We start from the raw sequence: 20,787 nt of genomic DNA on the forward strand, positions 1-20,787 counted from the left end.
AAGATTTAACAGTTCTCCATGAAAACATACGTGACAGCAAGTGTAGTGTGAATATATTTTTTCATTTGAAATCAGATACTCTCATCCGCTGTAGGCGTGTGGAAATTGATTCGGCGGTAAGTTATTTTTCTCCCTAGTCGATTACGTTGGCAACGGAGTAAAATTAGCTTTCGCAGAATCAATTTCCGCGTGTGAACAACCCGTCAGTCGTACCGATTCATAAGAACTGATAATCTACGTACTGTGGTAGATTGGTTGCCTTATCGTTAGTTGCGACCAGCCTCCTGACACTCACCACTGCTCGTATATTAAAAAATTGTACGCGTCTTGTCCCCGTTTTTTAGTTCCTCTACGTGGCGCTAGTAGACTTCTGACAAGCTCGCTGCCCTCGCTGACCGCGCGCAAGCTCGTCAGGTAACTACTAGCGCCACTAGTGGTGGAAATTGGCGGCATAATCGAGGGCATTTTGCGAACCACTTTTAGCAGCGTGTGTCAGGGGGCTGGTTGCGACCACAAGACTCATTGCTTATGGACTTTTCTGATTGGCTAGAGGCCAACGCAGGCGAGGCGCCCGGCCCGGGCTTATCGAATGTACTGAACTTTTGAATTATTTTCAAATAATCAGAAGAAATTTTATTCAATAGTTTCGATTATCTCACGATCTTAGTTATATAACGTAGCATCTAAAAACAATTAAAGAGAAGAATTAAAAAAGGGGGGTGAGTGTAAGTTGGAAAAAAAAATCGAGAGAATATTGGCCCTGACACATACATACTTGGTACAAAATCTTTTTTCTTAACCAATAGCATTTAAATCCGTTTCCAACTCTCTCCAATTCTTGTCGCAAATTATATTCATTTTTTATAGTCATTTACCATGTTCAGCTTTCTATACGATCTCAAAAGAGTGCACTAATTCGTTGTCAATTATTAGTTAAACACATGACTATTGGTTGAACGGTGGACAAACAAACAACTGTAAATATCCAGATAGAAAAGCCGTTTGATTCTTGTGCACGCTGAAAAATACTTATCACGAATATTTTTATGCGGCATTTCTTTGCTTCAGTAAAACTCTCTTTTGAGTGCGTCACGTGACACTAAATAATAGACGAATATCTTGTAATTAATTAGCCCAAAATTCTTTATGGAGGAAATTAAGATCATCTTTCTTTTTTTTTTAACGAATGATCAGAGAATTCATTACTTGAAGCTGTAATTAGTCAGTCCGGAAACCGTGCCGCTGGAAACGATGCAAATTCTTATACGCATTTATAAGTTAAACGAATATTAGGGCCATTTTCCGTACCGATTCAACCGCGAATCCCTGTGGGTGTTTTCAACAGTGAGAAACACTTTGGAAACTTCATTCACAAGCTTCATTTCGATTACTGATGTACGTATATTTCCAAGAAGACTTGGGTGTTGCGAAATTACATTTTGTCATTCAGACCGAGCGAAATTTTCCTCAATTTAGGAAGAAAGTAACTTCATCATTGAGAATGTTCGAAAATGGATCACAGATCTCAGAGCTTTTGAGATGCGAGTTAGTACAAGCTCAAGACTCCGCAGAAACCTTCAGATTTATGTAAGATACTCTTCACGGCGTACTGCGATCTTGTTTTGACAAATGACATCTGTCTCACGTATATTTGTACGGGTTTTGCATGATTACATAAAGCATTAGGTAGATATTCCAATTACCTACAGTTTTACGAAGACCCATTTACCGAGCCTTTCATTTTGCAAGATTATAAACGATCCATGATAAATTGTACGATATTTCAATAGCTGCGGAGTTCTAAACGATTCGAAGGGTGCATCCAAGAAAAGTCATTACTTGTAATATTAAATTAATCTACCAACCGTTGAGCATTGTGGTATATTTCTGAATTGATTAATTATCCAAATTGGCATTTGAGATCAATTATCTCGAGCTGAGGGAAATTGAAAATTAATGTCTGTCTAATTAATATGTAACATTTTGAAACGACAAGAGTTCTCCGTTACTCTTTGTCTCTTCCTCTCTCAGTCTGTCCTTACACCATTTTTCCATTGTCCCTTTCTTCATTCTCTCCCAGCTGTCTATCGATCGGCTCACTTTAGTCTGCAGCTCTCAACTTTGTCTAAAATAAACGCCTGGTTGAGCACCGCTTTTGTATCAATCAATGAGCACAAAAGATGATAATTCGCACATTTTTACCCGTCGAGAGAAGTAATGAGCCTGATAAACCGCATGGTAAATAGTTATCCATTATGTGAAGTAAACTAGGCGACTAAAAATTAACAAATTTAAGTTATGCAGGAGAATTTAATTCGTTATTAACAGTAATAAAAATGGATCTATGATTAATTACGCAAAGATATTTCCTGCACGTACGTAAAAATATGGGCAATAATCTTGATTCTTAATATCAAACCTTGTCTTCTGCATTTTCGACGTAATTATGTAACAGCCGTTTTGGAATTTCAATTGAGCGATGTTGTATCAATGAATACGATCAATTTTTATATCAGTATAAATTGCCCAAAATAGCAACAAAAAAAAAAAAAAAACTCGCAACAACGTGCATTTTTCAAACGGATCGATGACGAGGTGTAAAAATTGGGGAGCTCTAGATAGACTGGTTGCAGATAAAGTAGGTACTGAGAAAATATGGACAATGTGAAATATTTACTGACTGATTGGCAGCACCCTTCGAGAGTTTGACGGAGGTTCAAATCAGACCCTATGATTAGTTTAAAAGTTTACGACACTTTTCAAACTTAAGATTTTGCTTTGTTCGTTTTACAAACGATCCTGACAGCGTCCAGACTTTTGAAAAAATTATTAAACGCGGCACCGAAAAACGTTGTGCTTTCTGTTGTCAATGCACAGGAGGTACAGATATTGGGTTCGAGGCGGATGAAAGTGTTACGAAAGCAGCAACCTGAGGACATAGAAAAAATGAAACGAATTCACCATAACTACAGTCTGACATCTATGGAGATATTTTAAACTATATCGAACATGAATTCGGTTGAATCAAATGAAGTCACGGTTATTTTTCCGGTCTCTTATTTTCATCGTAAGAAAAGAAACAAGCTGCGAAATTAAATTTTTCGCGGTAAAATTCATTACCTCATTCCAACTTACCGAAATGCTTTAGAGCTAGGACAGCAGCGTAAAAACTTACGGTTGAAACCAGTGATGGCGTAGGGTCGAGACTGCTGAATTTGGCATGGAACGTCTCATATTGTACACGTGTGTATACTTTTCTCTATTCATAGGCAAACTATCTGTACAGGAAAACCTTACGACGACGTTATTCACGATCAGCGAGAATATTCAGCACACCTAGGAACTGATGACGCTTATCGTTACTAGATATAATGAAATTTGCGTATTATTAAATTTTATTAATGGAGCTTCTTCTTGGATCGTAGATGAATCAGCGTTGAGTTAATTTCCTCGTCTTCATGTCTGTCTTATGTAGCTCTTACTAACCTCTCCGTTTTTCAAACTTGGCGGCTTACTTATAATAAAAAGTTCTGAACGCAGGATAAATATATCGTTTAAACTGTACGTTAACAAACGTATATTTGGATATGGAGAAATAAATATTTTGATATTATTATCAAATTTTAATTGAGCCAAATATGATTTGTTAACTATTAACATAATTCTATCGATCATTATTTGGCTTAATCAAAATTTGATAATAATACCAAAACATTATTTGGCTTAATTAAAATTTGATAATAATATCAAAATATTTATTTCTCCATATCCAAATATACGTTTGTTAACAGTAAATAAAATCTTTTCTCAGTATGGCATCTAGTTTGCGGACGTAATTAATTTTTGGAAAGCTAATTAAGCCAACAACCTTGCAGCAACACAGCAAACTCAGCTGCCCTGTGCAGCTTAAATTAGGCACCCCTAATGTGAAGATTGCTTATAAGACGCAAATGGAAATCATGTCACAACAAACTCAGTTGGGAATGCAACGTCAGCCATGGGTGTTAAATTGGAATCCCTAAGGTTGTTACATAACTATAAAATCGTTCGTGCTACCAAACGAATCGCACATTGATTAAAGGTCAATTACAAGTACGAATTAGCAGTTGGCTAATACGAGAGCAAAGAAAACGAAAGGAGGCTGGAGAATCACCTACGATTGTGGAATTTTTTACGAAAAATTCCACCAATGCGATGTGCTCAAATATTCCGACACGAGATCTCAACCGCACCAATATCGTAAGTCGGACTTGGCTTAGAATGGCTGAGCTTAGGATCCAGGCTCTGGATCTGGGACCAGAATTATTTAAATCGCAGGAATGATGGAGTGATTAATTATACGGAGTGCAAGCAATAGTTTTTTAACATTCTTCGTTGAGCGGTGATTAGTAATCGAGTTATGAGTAGACTACGACCGCTTCGACCCCAGATTATATCAGAGTATAGTTGACTCCGTCTCAACGTGATCATCAAAACCAGTCACGATGAAATCGCACGTTTGATACAACTGTAGATTATTTCAGCACTCGAAGAGGGAGTGAAATCAGTGGCGACCGTTACCATTAAAAGTCGTAAAAATGACGTGTCAAGATGAGGAGTGATGACTCTCGAGCAAAAGGTCTGAGCAAGAAAAGGAACTTAACTCAGGGTCGCCCGGAGTCCCATTCAGAGTGAATTGGTTTCGTACCTATACCTCCGGGAACTTGGGGGTTCGCAAAGAAAGGCGTAGATATTTACGTACATTCGGGTTCGCGTCTTCCGTCAAGGGTCCTCCATCTACGTATTCGTCTTGGGAAGAAAGGCGCGGGGACATTATTCATATTTTTCATAACATATAGCAGGAGCTTTAGGGAAGACAGATCAGGGATCGTTTTGGGTCTCAGGCGTGCGTGAGATGCGTTTGCGTTCTTCGACGCAAGATCCCGATTCTGCAGAAAATCTAGACCGAGAGAGCTTAGAGCAATTTGGTTAAGATCTCCTTGAATTTTTCCAAATACACGGCCTAATGGCAAGAGTGGCCGATGATCGTTCAAATCAGGATGAAATATGTGTAACAGGGCTTCGTGAACCTTACTTAAATTCACTCCAACCGCCCTGAGTAAAAGAAAATATGGAAAAGAACACAACGGTGTTGGTCAGGGTACTCGAACGTGTACTTTGTAATCTTTCATTTCTGTGACGAATAGATAATATATATATATATATAGACCAACCTATAGATACATTCTTACTCATTTGTAATGCGAACCTTTTGTTCTCGCCAATCACTGTAAACAATGGGTGGAAAGATAGTACGGCGATAATTATATTATAATCGCAGTACGCAATACCAGACCGGAATTTAGCGAGATACATGCCTCACATATGTATACAACTTGTATACATATATCACTGTTGGTTGGATGGGTCGGTCAGCGTCACATCGATCACCCAGATGGCAGTTCTCTTTGATCCTCGTGACATTATACAGGGATGTCCTACAAAAGTTGTATGGTTCAGAGAGGGACACGTGAAGAATTTTTTTCATGCGGTTCAAGCATCATAACTGGTGCTGCTGTGGAGGATAGACCAGTTTCTTTTTAAATGGAATCATATATTTTTGTTTCAACTCAAATATTCTTTATTCGAAAATGTACAACTTTCTCAAGTAATTTTTTTTTTTAAGTGAATAGTTCGTGAGATACAACAAAAAATTAAATTTAGCAAGACGTGGGGAGGTTGAGTCTTCCACATCCCAAATGCACGATTCCATCTAAAAAAACTGGTTGATCCTCCACAGCATCACCAGTTACGATGCTGGACCGCGTGAAAAAAATTCTTCATGCGTCCCCCTCTGAACCACACAACTTTTGTGGGACACATTTTCCAATTGAACGATTAGGTCGGCTGAAAATGTAATGCGTCTTTTAAATTGGGACACCTTGTATGTTTACGAAGTTTTGGCTGATAGTGGGAGTCGAGGAAATTTCACTTCGAGCAAATACTGCGGTATCCATTTTGCGTTTTGAAACAATGCGTGTTAAATTACATTTTTAATCGTGTACCTCCTGCGCATATTCTGACTTGTACTGTACAAAGAGATAAACATATATTCATGAATCAGACTGGACCGAGTTACTCACGATTATGGGACCAAAGAATTTGAGTACTTTTTTTTCGTAGAGTGGTCTATTCCGATGAATTGAAGCTTACGCTTGTTCAATAAATTAAATAGCTTTCTAAAAATCTAAATCCACGTAAACACAGGTGACCTATCATAGAATGACGAGAAAAATTGATTCTGAGAATCTGTTTGTGAATATTACGCGAAGCACGTAACGTCAAGCGGCCCATACTGTACAGACTCATCGCGAATTTGTACGCTGCATAACAGTTGGCTTTGATGAGACAACTGTATCAACTACACTAACGTTCCCCGCGAATATAGTTGTCTCTTTTCTCATCTGCTTTCCATCACGTTCCGACTGATCGTTCTGTCTCTTCATCCGTACCTACAGATTTCGCGGACAACTGTAACTCGGCGCAGCTGCTCCCCTGGGCCTAGGATAACTCGAAATTGAGCTTGCAGACCAATCGCTCATCCGCGCACCTACAGCAAGCAAATCAACCCCTTTCTCTCCACCGCGTCTCTATACCTGTGTAGTTTCTCACGTCGAACGTGATTGCTCGTGTCGTTACACACTCTCGCAGAGTTACGTATGTACAGAGAACGCAAGCAGCTACGTATTCGTACAGAGAATCAAACACGCGTATTATCGAGTGTGTTCGGCCAGGGTGTTGCCTATGCTTTGATATTTCTACCGTGTGGAATTCGATATAATTCGCGTCGTTTGCACCACGGGAAGAGACATTTTTTTTTCTTATTTTTAATGGTAAATTATATTTTCATCCTCATCTTCTCTGCAATCGATATGTCCCACATTTCTGGAGCAGTTATGACTAGGCTACTTTAAATTGGTTCGATGAACAGCGGAGCTCTCGATGAGGCTAGACGCAATGTTAGCTGCGTAGTCTAGCGAAGCCTAAATTTATTTGACAATCAGATTTAAATCTTTTTTGACAAAAGATAAGAACACATTTCTAACGTACTTAGCGGAAGGTTTTTCACCCAGAGGTGCTTTTTGGGGGGATTTCTTATTCAAGCTTTTTTATCTTAAAAATGGACTTTGTTCTGAAGTCCACGGCCACGGTTCGTTGGTAGTCGCAGTCCAAGCAATGCCAAACAGTTTTCCGGACAACACATCTACCGTCTAAGAGATGTCTAAAAGATGTCGACAAAATGGTGAATGCAACATTTTCCGTGATTTTTATAGCGATCGAAGAAAGGACATTTTGAAACATCTTTTGTTGGGTGACCTCGGGACCTCTCTAAGATATCGTCGGATTGATGTTTTGAAGACAATTATTTTCCATCACATCAATTTCCTAAAACCAGATCAAAACAATGTAATATTATGTCTAGAGTTCATTAAACGCAAGTTTACATGTAGAACACAGAATTTGTTCGTGTCGATCTAGGTTAGAAAAGTGTAATTTGTATTAAAACAGCTAATTTGCAATTGATATAAGTGAAGTGCGGCAGTGTGCGGAACACCTATTGGTATTCATTGACTAAGGATACTGAACTACTCGACGAAAGAGATACTTCTGAATCACACTTGCTAATTTTCTCATCAAATGGTTCGTAGGTCACAGTGGAACAAGTGGAAAAATGTTGACAGCAAATGGCAGGATAAGACGGCTCTGCCAGGCTCCTGTGTTGGCACCGCTTATTACACCGTCTATTTTATTCGAGATGAGGATCCATTTGACGGTGAAAAGGTGATTAAAATAAGATGGCTTTGACACTTTTTTAAAACATCTTTTCGACGTATAAAATTCAGTGTCTTGAAATTGGCAAGGACGTCAGCTTTACGACGTCTTTTCACTTTGCCTAAAAGACGTCTTTGTGAAGTCGCGTAACAGATGACTTTGAGGAATGTGTGTTACCTGAGTATCACATGGAAACAGCGTGATGTTTATAAGATTAATGACGAAAGATTTCAATTACAAACGCCACATTCTTTGAAACTGTTCGTTATTTTCATCGAACTTTCCTTCAGTCTGCAGAATGGACATTGTCTCCTTCATTCCAAGAAATTCCTTTAAGCTAACAAACTTTTAGTGTATAAAATCAATAAGGCTTCATTGATTTTACTGTCGGTTCAGGTTCGATAAACGTTAATAATTTTTCGTCCACATTAATCCCGATAGTCTCTGGATAGCTTGTGTAAAATTTTACATTATGTAATATCTGTCCTCCCGCTTTGTTCACAGTGTAGAATGTAGATGTAGATGCAGATATGAGGCAATCTGAACCTGATCCTTGGTAAAAGGATCATAGCTGTATCCAAGGATCCATGATCAGTACACCTTGGAGACCGTGAAGGCTCATAGAATTATTCAAAGAGATCAAAGGATTTCGCGTAGACTAGGTAGACCGAAATTCGTCTCGCCTGATCGCGAACTTAAGAAGCGTACCGCATCGTCGAGACGAACGAGCGATGGTGTACCTGATTTGTCGGAAGTTCTCACTACTGAAACAGAAAAAGTTGCTAGGGCAGAAAAAAAAACAAAGTGCATTATGAACTTGGAGCTGAAAAACTTATTGACAATTGAGGAAGCCATGTTGCCGGACAAAAAAATGCAGACAGCTTATACCCAAGTCTTTGAACTTTTCGCAAATTTGTATAGAACTTGTTTATTAGGACAGCGAATCTGTCTAAGCGACGTCGCTTATGTCGGAATTTGAAATCGCGGGTCGCAAGAATCTCAGACGCAGAGGCTGTAAGGTTTGTTCTTTGACATCTCGCCAGTGAACGGGCAGCTATTTATTGTGTTTCGATGCTACGTTAGTCAGACTTGGTAATCGTCTAGACTTCAAGTGAAATCTCAGCATTGACCGGCGCGCTATTTTTTCCCATTGGGACTTGGTTATTCGAATTGGCAGCTCCACACATGCGTAACAACGCGACTCCATGAATAATACGAGGCTTTTGTGCTCAGCTACGCAAGCTCCAAATCTTGGCTGGCTGGTCTCCGTCCCTCCTTTTTTTTTTTTTTTTTGAAAGGCTTTACATACATGCAACGTATTCAGGGAACTTGAAATGCCGGATTGATGTATCCCCTAAGGTCTGCCGAGCGAAGCAGTCCTCTCAAAATGCAGGTCCATGTAATAAACTGCGAGTGTTTCAGTTTCGCCTGGGCTCCGTATACGTACAAGACACCCAAGTCCATTTCTATGTATCGTACTGAAGCTTAAGTCTCGAGGAGGAATCGTTTGTTCTCATGTCGTAAGCTTTGCATATTATATCCACTCGGTATATCTTTGCAGAAATTTTGCAATGCGAATCAAGATTTCGCCATCTACGATTGCCTTCCTTTAGCGCTGCTCGATATTCAACAGTCGCTTTTGTATTTCTTCATTAACTACATTTTTACGGACGAAGCCATATTCTTTATTTCTAAATACCAGTCGCTCACGTTTATCATACATACCGTGTACAAATTGTTTATGTCATACCTGTATTAATGTGACCAAGAAGTTTGTGTCTACACGCAGAAATTTTTCGCGGATATAATACTTTGCCACGTGCGGATAAACAGTCACAAATCACCGGTAGGTATTTCTGTATTTATATTTTTAAGAGAGTGTTGTCGAACCGCGTGTAAAATGCAATTTAACAAGCTACTTCGAAAGTTAATCTCATTTGGAAATTTCACTCCGTCAAATTTAACGGATGCTCTTAACCCTCCGGATATATATCCTGCCGGAGAAGGTTCACCCCATTCTCGCCGCATTTATCACTTAATCACATGTAGGGCGTAAATCGCGTCGCTACGGTGGGAAAGTCGGGATATTTCTAGCGCGTTGTAATGGCGTCCTATTTCCAGTTTTCACAGATGCCCTGCTTTTATGTACGACATCATGCGGGCATATTTTGCAACCATTCAAACTGTCACCTCGTAAGGTATGTTAAATATTAAAAATTTATTCAGGGTTGTGCGAATGTTTTTATTTTCTTTATCCATTTTCATTTTCCACATCGAAAGCCAAACCTTATAATTAATGCCGGACTTTTATATACATTTTACGTAAATCCTTGAAATTCTGCAACTCTTTCGTCGCTGGTTGAATGAACACGAATTGGTATTTGGCTGAAATCATTCCCGGTGACCAGCGGGCCTATCTGAAAATATTATCCTCTGTAGAAATTGATGTGTATAGGTCAATAGTGTGCATTAATCAGCTTTGCTCTACAATTCGCGGGGGTTTATTCAATAAATCAAATAGCTTGATAAACGGGATAAAAAGGTCAAATCTGATATACGCGCACGATAATTTATCATCTACCAAAAAAAGGTAAAGGGCGCAACGACGGGAGGAACAAGAAGAATAAAAAATCATCCTGTATTATGTGATAAAACTTTTGCGACATATCGTGGTGACTAAAACTTGACAAATAAATGAAGATATCGATGAAGTGTCTAAAGTTTTTTCTTAGGAAGACGTAAAAAGTGGCACAAAAAATACGAATAGATTAGAAGGGGCGTAATCAAAATGAATATCATGCATGAACAATCCAAGATCCTCGTTTTCTCGGTTCTTTGGGATATCGAGATTGCCTCAGGCACTTGGACATCAATTTTTATCGCATATTTGGCAACCGTACATTTCTCACGTCCGCCATCTCGACATAAATTTTATATCACCGAAATATTTCCTTAGACGAAGATTAATACACGAAAGAATACCAGATATTCTGCGGTTTTGCTGCAGTATTTCGGGCGCTGTAGTCGCATTTATATTTATCGGAGCGTTAAATTTCGCCTTCACGAGTTACGACGTAATCGTGACTCGAAGGATACTTGTCTTTCATTGTTTTTTACCACTACCCGTGTCTGAGCTCCGAAACACAGCATTGCCAGCGTCAAGGGTGTCAAACTGTACTTAGACATGTTTATGCGTCGATAAGCCCCTTTTGCGCCTCCTCATTTTCATCTTCAAGTTATGATCAGCCCGCGTTCACGCTCCTCGTAGATAATACGAAACAAACGGCTCTTCATCAAGGCGTGGTGACGAGTAATCGCGACTTTATGTCTTAGCGTCGAGGGTCGCGTGGGTTAGAGCCAAGTGATAGCTCTTCGAAGGTGCTGCTTGGCGCAGGGTACCTATAAAGCTCTAGAAACGGGCGGAATCGGGTTTAAAAGCTTCGTTAGTATAGGCCTGGGGCGGGAACATTGAGTGCCTCACTTTCGGCCTGCCTTTTTTGGTTCCCCTGTATCGCCGTTTCTTTTCTTCTTATTCGCCGTATATCTTGGCGTAACTTTACACTTTCCTCTTTACTTAAACGATATCATCAATCCGGAACAACCTTCGGCATCCACCCCTAAGCGCGAGCACGATTTACTTGATAGAAATTGGCTCTGTCTAGAATTTCGTGCAGGGTTCTCTCGCCTCGATACATCGTTGATGTCTCCCCTTCCTCACGCCATTTGTACCATTCTCAATGAAATCCGAATCTTGGCTTGTTTTGACAGAATTAATTTTCTTATGTAATCTTAATCTTGAATTAGAAGATTCGATTGAAAATTTTACACCTTTCGAACAAATACAAATTTCAATAGCTCGATGATCGCGTATCCCAATTGCTGCATTGGCCTGCAGCTGCCGTTCGTTGGTTGATATTCCTGCCGATGAGACGCCCAGAGGCTAAGATTTAATTTGCTGCTCACCACTCCAGGGTCAGATCGAAGGAATTGAGTCCTCGGGCAGTATTACGTCAAATGATGTTGAGCCAACACCCTAATTTAATGCGACAGTTTCGGCAGCTGATTACCTCGAGGCTATGCTGGCACGAGCTGGTTGCTCTGCGTTTGCGTGATAAGTTTTGTCATTCCGGTTGCCAACTTGACGTTGTTTTAAATCAGGAACAGCTTGAATTGACTCGAGACGGTAAGATCTGAAGTTACTTTGTTCAATCAACATTGCGGTTGGTAATAAAAGGGCAGCCTGGAATGGAGTCTTCGCTTTAAACAACTCGCGAACGGTGTAAAAATACGAACTTTAATCCCTGATAAGCCTGCGAAAGGGCTCGGCCGAGTATTTCTACCGTGGAATATATTTTTCTTCTCCTCTCTTCTCTCTTTTATGTGACCTTTACGTAATTTTTCACGGGTGACGAATTCACCGGCTGATGTTCGCTCTTCCGTATAATTTGAATAATTGATCGCGTGAGGACATATTTTCAGAACTGTCATTTCGGATGAGGTCTGTTATTTTTGTACGCGAATAGCCCATTAATAATATCGACTTTTTCACCACCGGTGGGCGTCTTCTATACTGGAAAAGTACATGCGGTTCTCTTTGTATCACCACGGAATTTCTAACTTCGCAAATAACTCTCTACTTTCAAGATTTAGTATCTTTTCGTCGTGATATCTTTAAGCGGAATTTCTTACTTAGCGCACTGAACTTGACGAATTCTTGAAAAGACGAAAGCTCGGAATTTTTTCGTTTTCTTTACTTTTAAATCCTTAGATCAGACGACTTAATTCAGAAGTGCTTTCGGGTTTATAAATTGTTACCACATAATTACACAATATGTGTTTATGCTTCGAGGTAGAAATTGAATGGTTCCCAATTCAGTTACTGAGTGAGTTTTCATTTGAAACATTTAAGAATTGAGAAAAAAGTCATTCCTTGTGCCTAATGGCGGAGAAGAGAAATCGATGTAATAAAGTCTAGAGTTCCGGGACCGGAACACCTTTTTTTACTTTAATTAAATTTCCGTCTGCTCGTGAGTGCGAAGGAAAAAATTAAACGAAGAGAGCTCAATTTCAGCTTAAATACTGGAAACTTATGGTTGATATTTTTCAACAGCGAAAAACAAGATATTTATAATTCGAACTTGAGCCTCACCGAATTCGATGGATTGTCAGGACCCACGTGTGATCGATTCTTCGGGGTTTGACTGATAATTGGAGGAAAGCCTCCCCTTCATAAAAATGTCGCTCCAAGTATCGCGGAAGTAATGTTATTCCTTCAAAGTGAATTTGATAATTCTAAGAAACAATTTGCGTCCACGAAGTCTGTGTACTACTTTATCGAGGGTGAAATTTGTTTTTGAGAATTGCCTCTATACAGGAAAATATTTTTTCAATCAGGTATTACATTACAGGATATTTTCTCTGCCGGAGACGGGTAAAAATATACGACGAATGTATACGTTTTTCGAATTCACAGGTAACAAATGAACCGTTCAATTCCGTGGATTAATCGCATAAACTTTGATGCGGGAAATTCTTTATCAGTATAGAGCTTGAAACTGGGTAGGATTCGCAATTTCTTTCATTACTGAAAAAGTTCTCTGATATACTCTCGTGGTTCTATCGTGTGCCAAATTGAAATTCCAACTTTAAGAAATGGCTCTCTCTGAGGTAACAGCTGGAAGCGGAACACTGCCGGTTGTTTCTAAAACGTACCCACCTTTACTCTAAGAAAGTTTTAATGCAATTTACTGACCCTCTATCACTGGACACCCGCAGCCTCCGGTAAAAGAAGTTTGAAAACTTACTCTGTGTAAAAACCGACAGCGTGATCTACTTACCCGAGCCCGCAATTCGCGCCCTTGTTTCTATTGGGGCGAAATGATGAATATTTCCAAAGCGCCAAGAGTATTGAAGTACAATATCTTTGTATAATGTCTTTGTGCAAAAGACGCAAACGTAAGTTACACGTTGCAACTTCGTTCAGAACACGATAAACTCACCTTCATTTATGCAACTCGGGATACATCTTACCGAAATCCGCCTGCATTTTGGCAATTGAGTGTGCTCTCTGAATAGCACGAATGCATAGATGTGAAAAACGGGTTGCCTTTAATTAGGCGACCATGTAGTAATATTTCCAGGGAAAACATTGTACAAAGAAAAGATTCAATTGGGCAGGCATGTGGCAGAAATGGCTGGTGGTTTTTTATATCTGATTGCGGTCGTTTCTTTCCTTTTTTTCAAGATAAGATAAAATAGAGAATAATATGATTAAGGTTATGAAAGATGCTATAATTAGCGATGAGATATTCTCGAGGTGTAATAATTATAAATTTAGCCGAGCCAAAAACAATAAAATAAATTTTTTTTCCGCCTTGGTAACCTCGATTTTTTTTACTTTATCAGTGCATAAAGCAGATTTTACATTGAATAAAGTTTGTGATCGCATGTGATTTAGAAAAGAACGATTTTGAAGTACATCTGGACTGACCGTAGTTGAAAAATCACGAATATCTTACTTTTTCATTTGTTATACAGTTTGCGAGAAAAAAAAATTTATTGCCGTTTCGGAAGTTCAAATTATTTCAATGCTATCCTGAGAATAGTATATTTGTGTTAAAACCGCGGAAAATGGGTGATTTCCGGCCAGTGTGAAGTTTGCAGCATGAGCCAAGGTGAGCGTTGTAAACACACGAGTCAGATATTGCCCATTCGTGCATGTGACATACAATACGCTATTTTTTCCAAATCTGGGTAGAAACGTGTGATTTGAGAAGCAAACGAATGTGATATAATAATTTGAAAGAAATAGATCGGAGTAATCAAGAGGTCCTTGAAACCTGATCTAAACGCGCAAACTTCGGTTCGAACCTAGCCCAATGACGTCGCTGGCAGTACGTAGGGAAAAAAAGTTCATTCGCAAAGTTGTAATAGTAAAATTTAGTATTGGAAATTTTATAGTGTAAAAAAATCCATTAAATTGAATAATATATATTCATCATGAACCTAACGATATCTTATTTGTCAGAGATAGTTAAATTTATGAATATAGTGTTTCTTTACATTCAATTCTTCTCAATAGACTCAAATAATAAATTCATTTGCGTTAACTAAGAAATTTTTTCCGAATTGTAGAAATACTTGTTCACTTTAGGGGAATAAATATTCGACGAACATTCAAATGTGATATTTTATCACGATATTTTTACCATGTACATTGTACATATAATTAAACTTTCTTTGGCGTGAATAACAATGTTCATGCGGATCTTCTCAAATCGATAATTTATACATACATATATACATAATATTTATACATAATATTCCCACTGCGCGAAAATGACGTCAATCCAATTAGTTAACCAATTAGCGTGTATAAGCTTGCGGGCAATGATCGTCGTGGAAAAACCAGATCTGAGCGACTCTTGAACGGCTAAAACAATGATAAAAATAATAAGATCGAGTGAGGCTGATTTAATCACGTAATTGTGTACAGAGGTAAAAATTATGACGGGATGGATTTTGGGGCGAAATAAGTAGCCCGCGAATACACTCGTTCCATGTGGAAGCCTGGAAGACTTTGTGATAGGGGCCTGTTCCAACCATCCTTCCCTAATTTCCCCTTTCCGATGTCCTTGCGCCACCGGATCGCGAAAGAAAAACTTTTTAATTAATCCCGAAGCGCTTCTAGAGGATTGCTTCGGGCTTGGGACGCTTAAGAGAGTACATAAGTACTTTTTCCACACCAATATGGCTATCCAACCGTGCCGCGAGAAAAAAAAACGGTGAAAAAGTGCATCTTATATATCCCGCAATTCGTGCTGACGTGCAATTAAGTTGATTGGAACTTTTTGAAACATACGTCATGCGATGTTGGCACAGAGCAGCGGTTTGTCTACTTTCCGAAAGCGTTGAACAGGTCCGAAATAAAGAGATCTTGAGAAGCAGGATAACCGTTCTGAGATACATTTTACGAGTTTCGCGTTATCATGTGTCACTGCTCTCTCAAATCCAAGATTCTTCAATCAGTAGACTGCTGCATACCTCAGCTTGATCTTACGAGACTTTTTCTTTGCTCGTAGGTACGTGCACGTTTAAATTGCAGGAAATGATATGTGAAAAAAATCGATTCTCCAGCTTTTTGTCTCTGGAAAGAACGAACCTATTCAGAAATCGTCGCACGTAGATCAGATGCATCGACTAGTTCTTTAGTGATTAATCGATGAAGTGAAAGCTTTGCAGGCTTACTCCGGATGAAAACGTACTGGAATTTTTTCACTCGAGTTAATTAAGCAGAGTTCGCTTAACATCATCCCTTGAGAGAATGACAAATTGGACTGTTGAAGAAAAATCGACGGGAATCTCCCAGGCAATAGGAATACTTCGTCTGATCGAACTACTTCCTGGTAACGGTCGGAAAGTATCTATTTGTCCAATAGAATTGAAGTGTAATTAAATTTTTCAAATTTATTATCAAAACAAGGCAGGTTTAAGCGTTATATGGTAGTGGTGAGAATTGGGCAGCATGTGAATATGAGAGGAGTGAGAATTTTCGTCACAAAGTCAACTTTAATGTCTCTGTATTATTTCAGTAATATGCCATCGTAACCTCGTTTACGGATACGGGTGTAGACAAGACTGGTCAAAAGAAATGGACTATTTTTTTCTCTCAAAGTCACATGTTTAACAGTTGTAGGATGAAGAAACAGGACGCCCGTTTTAATTTGAGCCCTTAGTATTAATGTTTATAGGCTCCTGAACGTCATTTTCCATTTTCCATTTGATTAACATTGGAAAATAATTTGAGTTATTTCGGAATTTTGGCGCTCAGTAACGAGGCAATGTACATAAATGTTAAATACATATATTTATAGGGAATCGAATGATCTATAGAAAAGGTCTTTTATAATTTTTTGATAACAACACTTCTTCTAGTTATTTAAGGTTAATGTTGAAATCATGTAAAAATTCACTTTCTTTCGAGGTTAACAGTGAAAATACTAAACTTATCACCAGATATTGTGATTTTTTTCTTGTCGATCTATTCAACCGCTATAAATGTTATTCAATTAATTTTAAACTTGAGCATATATATTTTTAGCTAAATAAAGATACTTTTAAACTAGAATGGCATATAATACATATTATTACTTGTAATAATTACAAAATAAATTTTGTTTGTAAGCTATTGAACATGTGATTTAGAAAAAAAAAAAAAATAGTCGATTTTTTTAGACCATTCTAGCGTTGACATGACGTCTCGTTATTTTATCTTCCAGGCGAAATATTTCTTTTTATTTTGCGCCGATATGGCAGGCTCGTGTTGTCGCCTGGTGTGCTTTCACGCGGTGAGTGATATTGAAAATATTGCGAAGCTAAAATTCAGATGCGATAACCGCGCTCGCGTGACGAAGGATAGAGAAAAGAAAAGAGCCCGGACCGAGGTGAATTATGTAATAACGTCTGAAGAATAACACTCGTGGTTTTTTGTTGAAAAACGTGCGAAAGCGAAGATGGTCCAACTGCGAACCCGCCGTGTAACGATCGTCGGATCAAACGAATTAGAGCGAGGCTCCGCCTTGAGGTCTCCAGAATTCACCGACTCGCGGAAGCAGCCAGTCCCGTTTCAAGGGCCCTCGAAAGGCTTCTGTAACGATTATTGCGAACCACCCACTTTCGCGTTTCATCGTTTCCTCGAATTCCGTGTAAATAATTGAAAAAGAAACGTATTCGAAGATAATACGCTGGTACTTTCATCAATTCATTGAATTAGAGAATCATCGATACTTTGGTATTTAAACAAATTGTACCTCCCGACAGATTTTACGATAGGTTGTGTAATCTTCCCTCGAATTGACACAGAATCTAAAATCTGATTACCCTGCATAGAAATTAATCCATTATACGTCTGTATTGAGGATGCAAAAAGTGTAACGAGGTATTGCCAAATTGCGCTAGGCAACGGTATAATTTCGTTTTAACAAGTTTCGTTCCAGTACCAAACGAGCTCTGACACCGAAATCCGTTTTTCACAATGACAAAAAATGCCTCTTCATCTTACCTCAGAGACCCGATAATCTCATTGTACAAAACTTGAAAATATTTTTCAGAAATTCGATACACCGAGCGCAATGAAAGTGTCGTTGAGGATACGTGCTAGAAGAGTGAATTTTTGGAGAATTGGGGCAAGAATCGAAGTCCAGTTGCTCCCAGTGTCCGCCCTCGATAGCCAACACTCGCTGTAAGAAAGTTGAGCGAGCCGGAGATATCAATATCTGTACGGGCCGCCGTACACAAACAATGGCAGGTAGGCACTATACGCGGATAAATAGCTTTCGACTTTTCGCTTCGTGCCATGGGGGTGTGTCGACCCGTTTGCGAGAGTGAAGGGGGGGGGGAGGGGGGAAGAGGGTGGTGGTTGCTGGCACTGGTGGGGGTTGGTATCCTCGCAGCAGCAGTGCGACGCGGCGCGAGCTTACACGCGGTTGTCTACAAACCTTTCTCACTACCGAATCTTCCCGTAGTGATAGAAACTCTTGATTATCGGCTTGATCTTGTCTTCGACCTTCAATACCGATCGAACTTTGTGAGTTTCTTGCTCTTCACTCGCGTGTTTTTACTCTTATTCTTTTGTTGTACCTCTCTATCACCGCTATCAGATCTTTCGAAGAGTTTCGTCGGCCAGTGGAATGATATTTTAATAAGTCAACGGTGTTTCAAATTTCGTTGGAATGATTTTCTCATATTATTAACACCTTTTTACTCTGCTGCTGCAATTTTGCATTCACATTCGGTGACACGTTCAGAGATTACGGTTTGTGAGTCAGTGTCCCCAATTGCAGTGAACCAGTGAATATCAGATACATATTTTGGAAACCGCATCGTTCGCGAAAGATTTGGCGGCTAGCGGTGACCGAAACCAGCTGGTGTCTTCTCTGTTCAAGGATTTACGTAAGTGTTTCAGACCTCGGAAGGAGGAATGTTTGAATTATTCGGCATTCGGTGCTGTCGCCTAAGGATAATTGGGACGGAAACAAAGGCACTAGAGGTTGAAAGGGAATGGCGAAAGCTCTTTGTCCAAATCTGTAATACCATGCTGGGTATTCAACGCGCCGTACAGAGTGTGTGTGTGTGTGTGTGTGTGTGTGTGTGTGTGTGTGTGTGTGTGTGTGTGTGTGTGTGTGTGTGTGTTTGTGTGTGTGTGTGTGTGTGTGTGTGGGGTGGATGTAAACAAGTTCATGTCATATGTAAACGAGGCGAGGTTCAAAAGAGTCAACGTGATCGTTTAACGAGGCGACCTTTAACCACAGATTGTACCGATCGTTGAACACATCAAGCTTACGCAAGTCAGAACGAAGAAACTCGGTTCGGGTTTTTAATCCCTAGAAAAGTTTTTAACACCCTCGAGGCTTTCATTGATCCAGTAGCCTGGCAGGTTTAGAAAAGGAAGTAATGATTCACCGGGCATTCATTCATTCATTCGTTTCTTCATTCATGTATTGTTTGCGTTCGTTATAATTTTGTTAGATTTCGCCCTCCTTCGCTTTCCTTCGTCGTTTTCTTCATTCACGGTAAAAAGTCTTGTAGCTTTAAGATCCGCAAGGCAGGAAAAGCTGAACGAGCTTAAGTAAACAGCTTTTGGGGCAAGAAATACAAAAGTGCGTGCCTTCTGAGCAGTCGGCTTTCATGTCGAAGATGTGTTGTATTGCTGGGGAAAAAAACCGCCTTTCCTTTTGCGTCACGTAGCCATTTGCGATGATCTGATACTCTGCACTCAGCACTAAAACCCATTCGATCCAGTGCAATTGGTTTTTTCTTTACGGTACGAGAGAATCTACGCCTCTCTGTACAGCAATTTTACCGAAAACTGACGTGAAATCTGGGGTTGCTTTTCGGATGATTGGATTCAGTGTTATTACACGAATGCAGGTATTGCGCGAGATCAGAATCTGACGATGGATCGATGAAAGGATAGATGGAAGATAGATGCGATAGAAAATCGAGAAGAATTCCTAACTGGGAGGTAATAATTTTCGGAGGAAAACTCAATTGTTCATCCCACATCGCCTTCGGCAATTACTGTTATTACGTTGCTTCGCTGTAATTTCATTACAATCAATCGCGCCAGACGCGATTCAGTCTTCTACAAGCCCTGCGAGACTCGAGTGTTATTGTCGAGAAAAGTGTTTTCTCAAATGGTGAAAATATTTGAATCCCTTTCTGTAATCCGAGTTTCAGGCCGATGAAGCTATTGAGAAAGAACGAGGATTTCATCGCAAAATGCTTGCGACCTGACTCCGCAAAAACCTTGCTTAGAGTGCAATTCCATTGAAAGTCTGTAAGAGCGATTCCAGTTCGCGGTTGTTGGACGAAAGTTTCCATTTGCAATGGCCTTTCACGCTCTCCAGGACTTCATCCGCACAATGCGCTGGCCCATCGCTGATACCGTATATAATCGAATGACTTTCCTGATAAGGTCGATGAAATAGTTCAGCCCTGACTGTTCTGTGCTAGCACGGGTTTTTCTGTTGGCTGCTCGTAATTCACGCTAAACCGATACAAATGGAAACAACGTCCGTTATACCTATAAATCCCGCCTGAGGTTTATGCAAAGCTGAGTTTGAGCCGGTTTTCTACTTGAATTTACGCATGAATAAAAAATTTTTGAATTTTCACTCCTAAGAAAAAAAGTTCAAAACAGAAGTGATGTAACGTGGATAAATAAAAAATAGAGGAAACCAACCGTTGTGGATGTGAAAAAGCAGTTCTTCCCCTTTTTTCCAATATGCTTTGAAACGTTGCGCAATTCTCTATAGTTGGAATAGGTTTCCGATGTTATTCAAACGCGTAATCCTCTTAACTCTTGCATCCGAATTTCCAGCCTGATCATGTATTTATATATGTATATATGTATATATATATATACATTAAAGTGGTCCTTATTCAGGGTGTCGACGAATTTTTGCCAGATCATCC

The 20,787-nt window shown here is 39.5% G+C and overlaps 1 protein-coding gene across 5 annotated transcripts in view; it reads left to right on the forward strand.

Moving 5' to 3' along the window:
• The window catches only part of Syt7 (Synaptotagmin 7), a 212,340-nt gene that overhangs the window by 10,189 nt on the left and 181,364 nt on the right, over positions 1–20,787 (forward strand). For 2 of the 5 annotated variants that reach the window (XM_046623159.2, XM_069135530.1), the window contains exon 1: positions 18,290–18,762. The exons of 2 other annotated variants lie outside the window; for them this stretch is intronic. The gene's annotated coding sequence lies outside the window, so the exon portion shown is untranslated. Of the gene's footprint in view, positions 1–17,921; positions 18,119–18,289; positions 18,763–20,787 lie in introns of those variants that run through there. One more of the 5 variants, XM_069135528.1, reaches the window with a different exon arrangement.

The sequence above is a fragment of the Neodiprion pinetum genome, chromosome 4, assembly GCF_021155775.2.
Source record: "Neodiprion pinetum isolate iyNeoPine1 chromosome 4, iyNeoPine1.2, whole genome shotgun sequence".
NCBI lineage: Eukaryota > Metazoa > Arthropoda > Insecta > Hymenoptera > Diprionidae > Neodiprion > Neodiprion pinetum.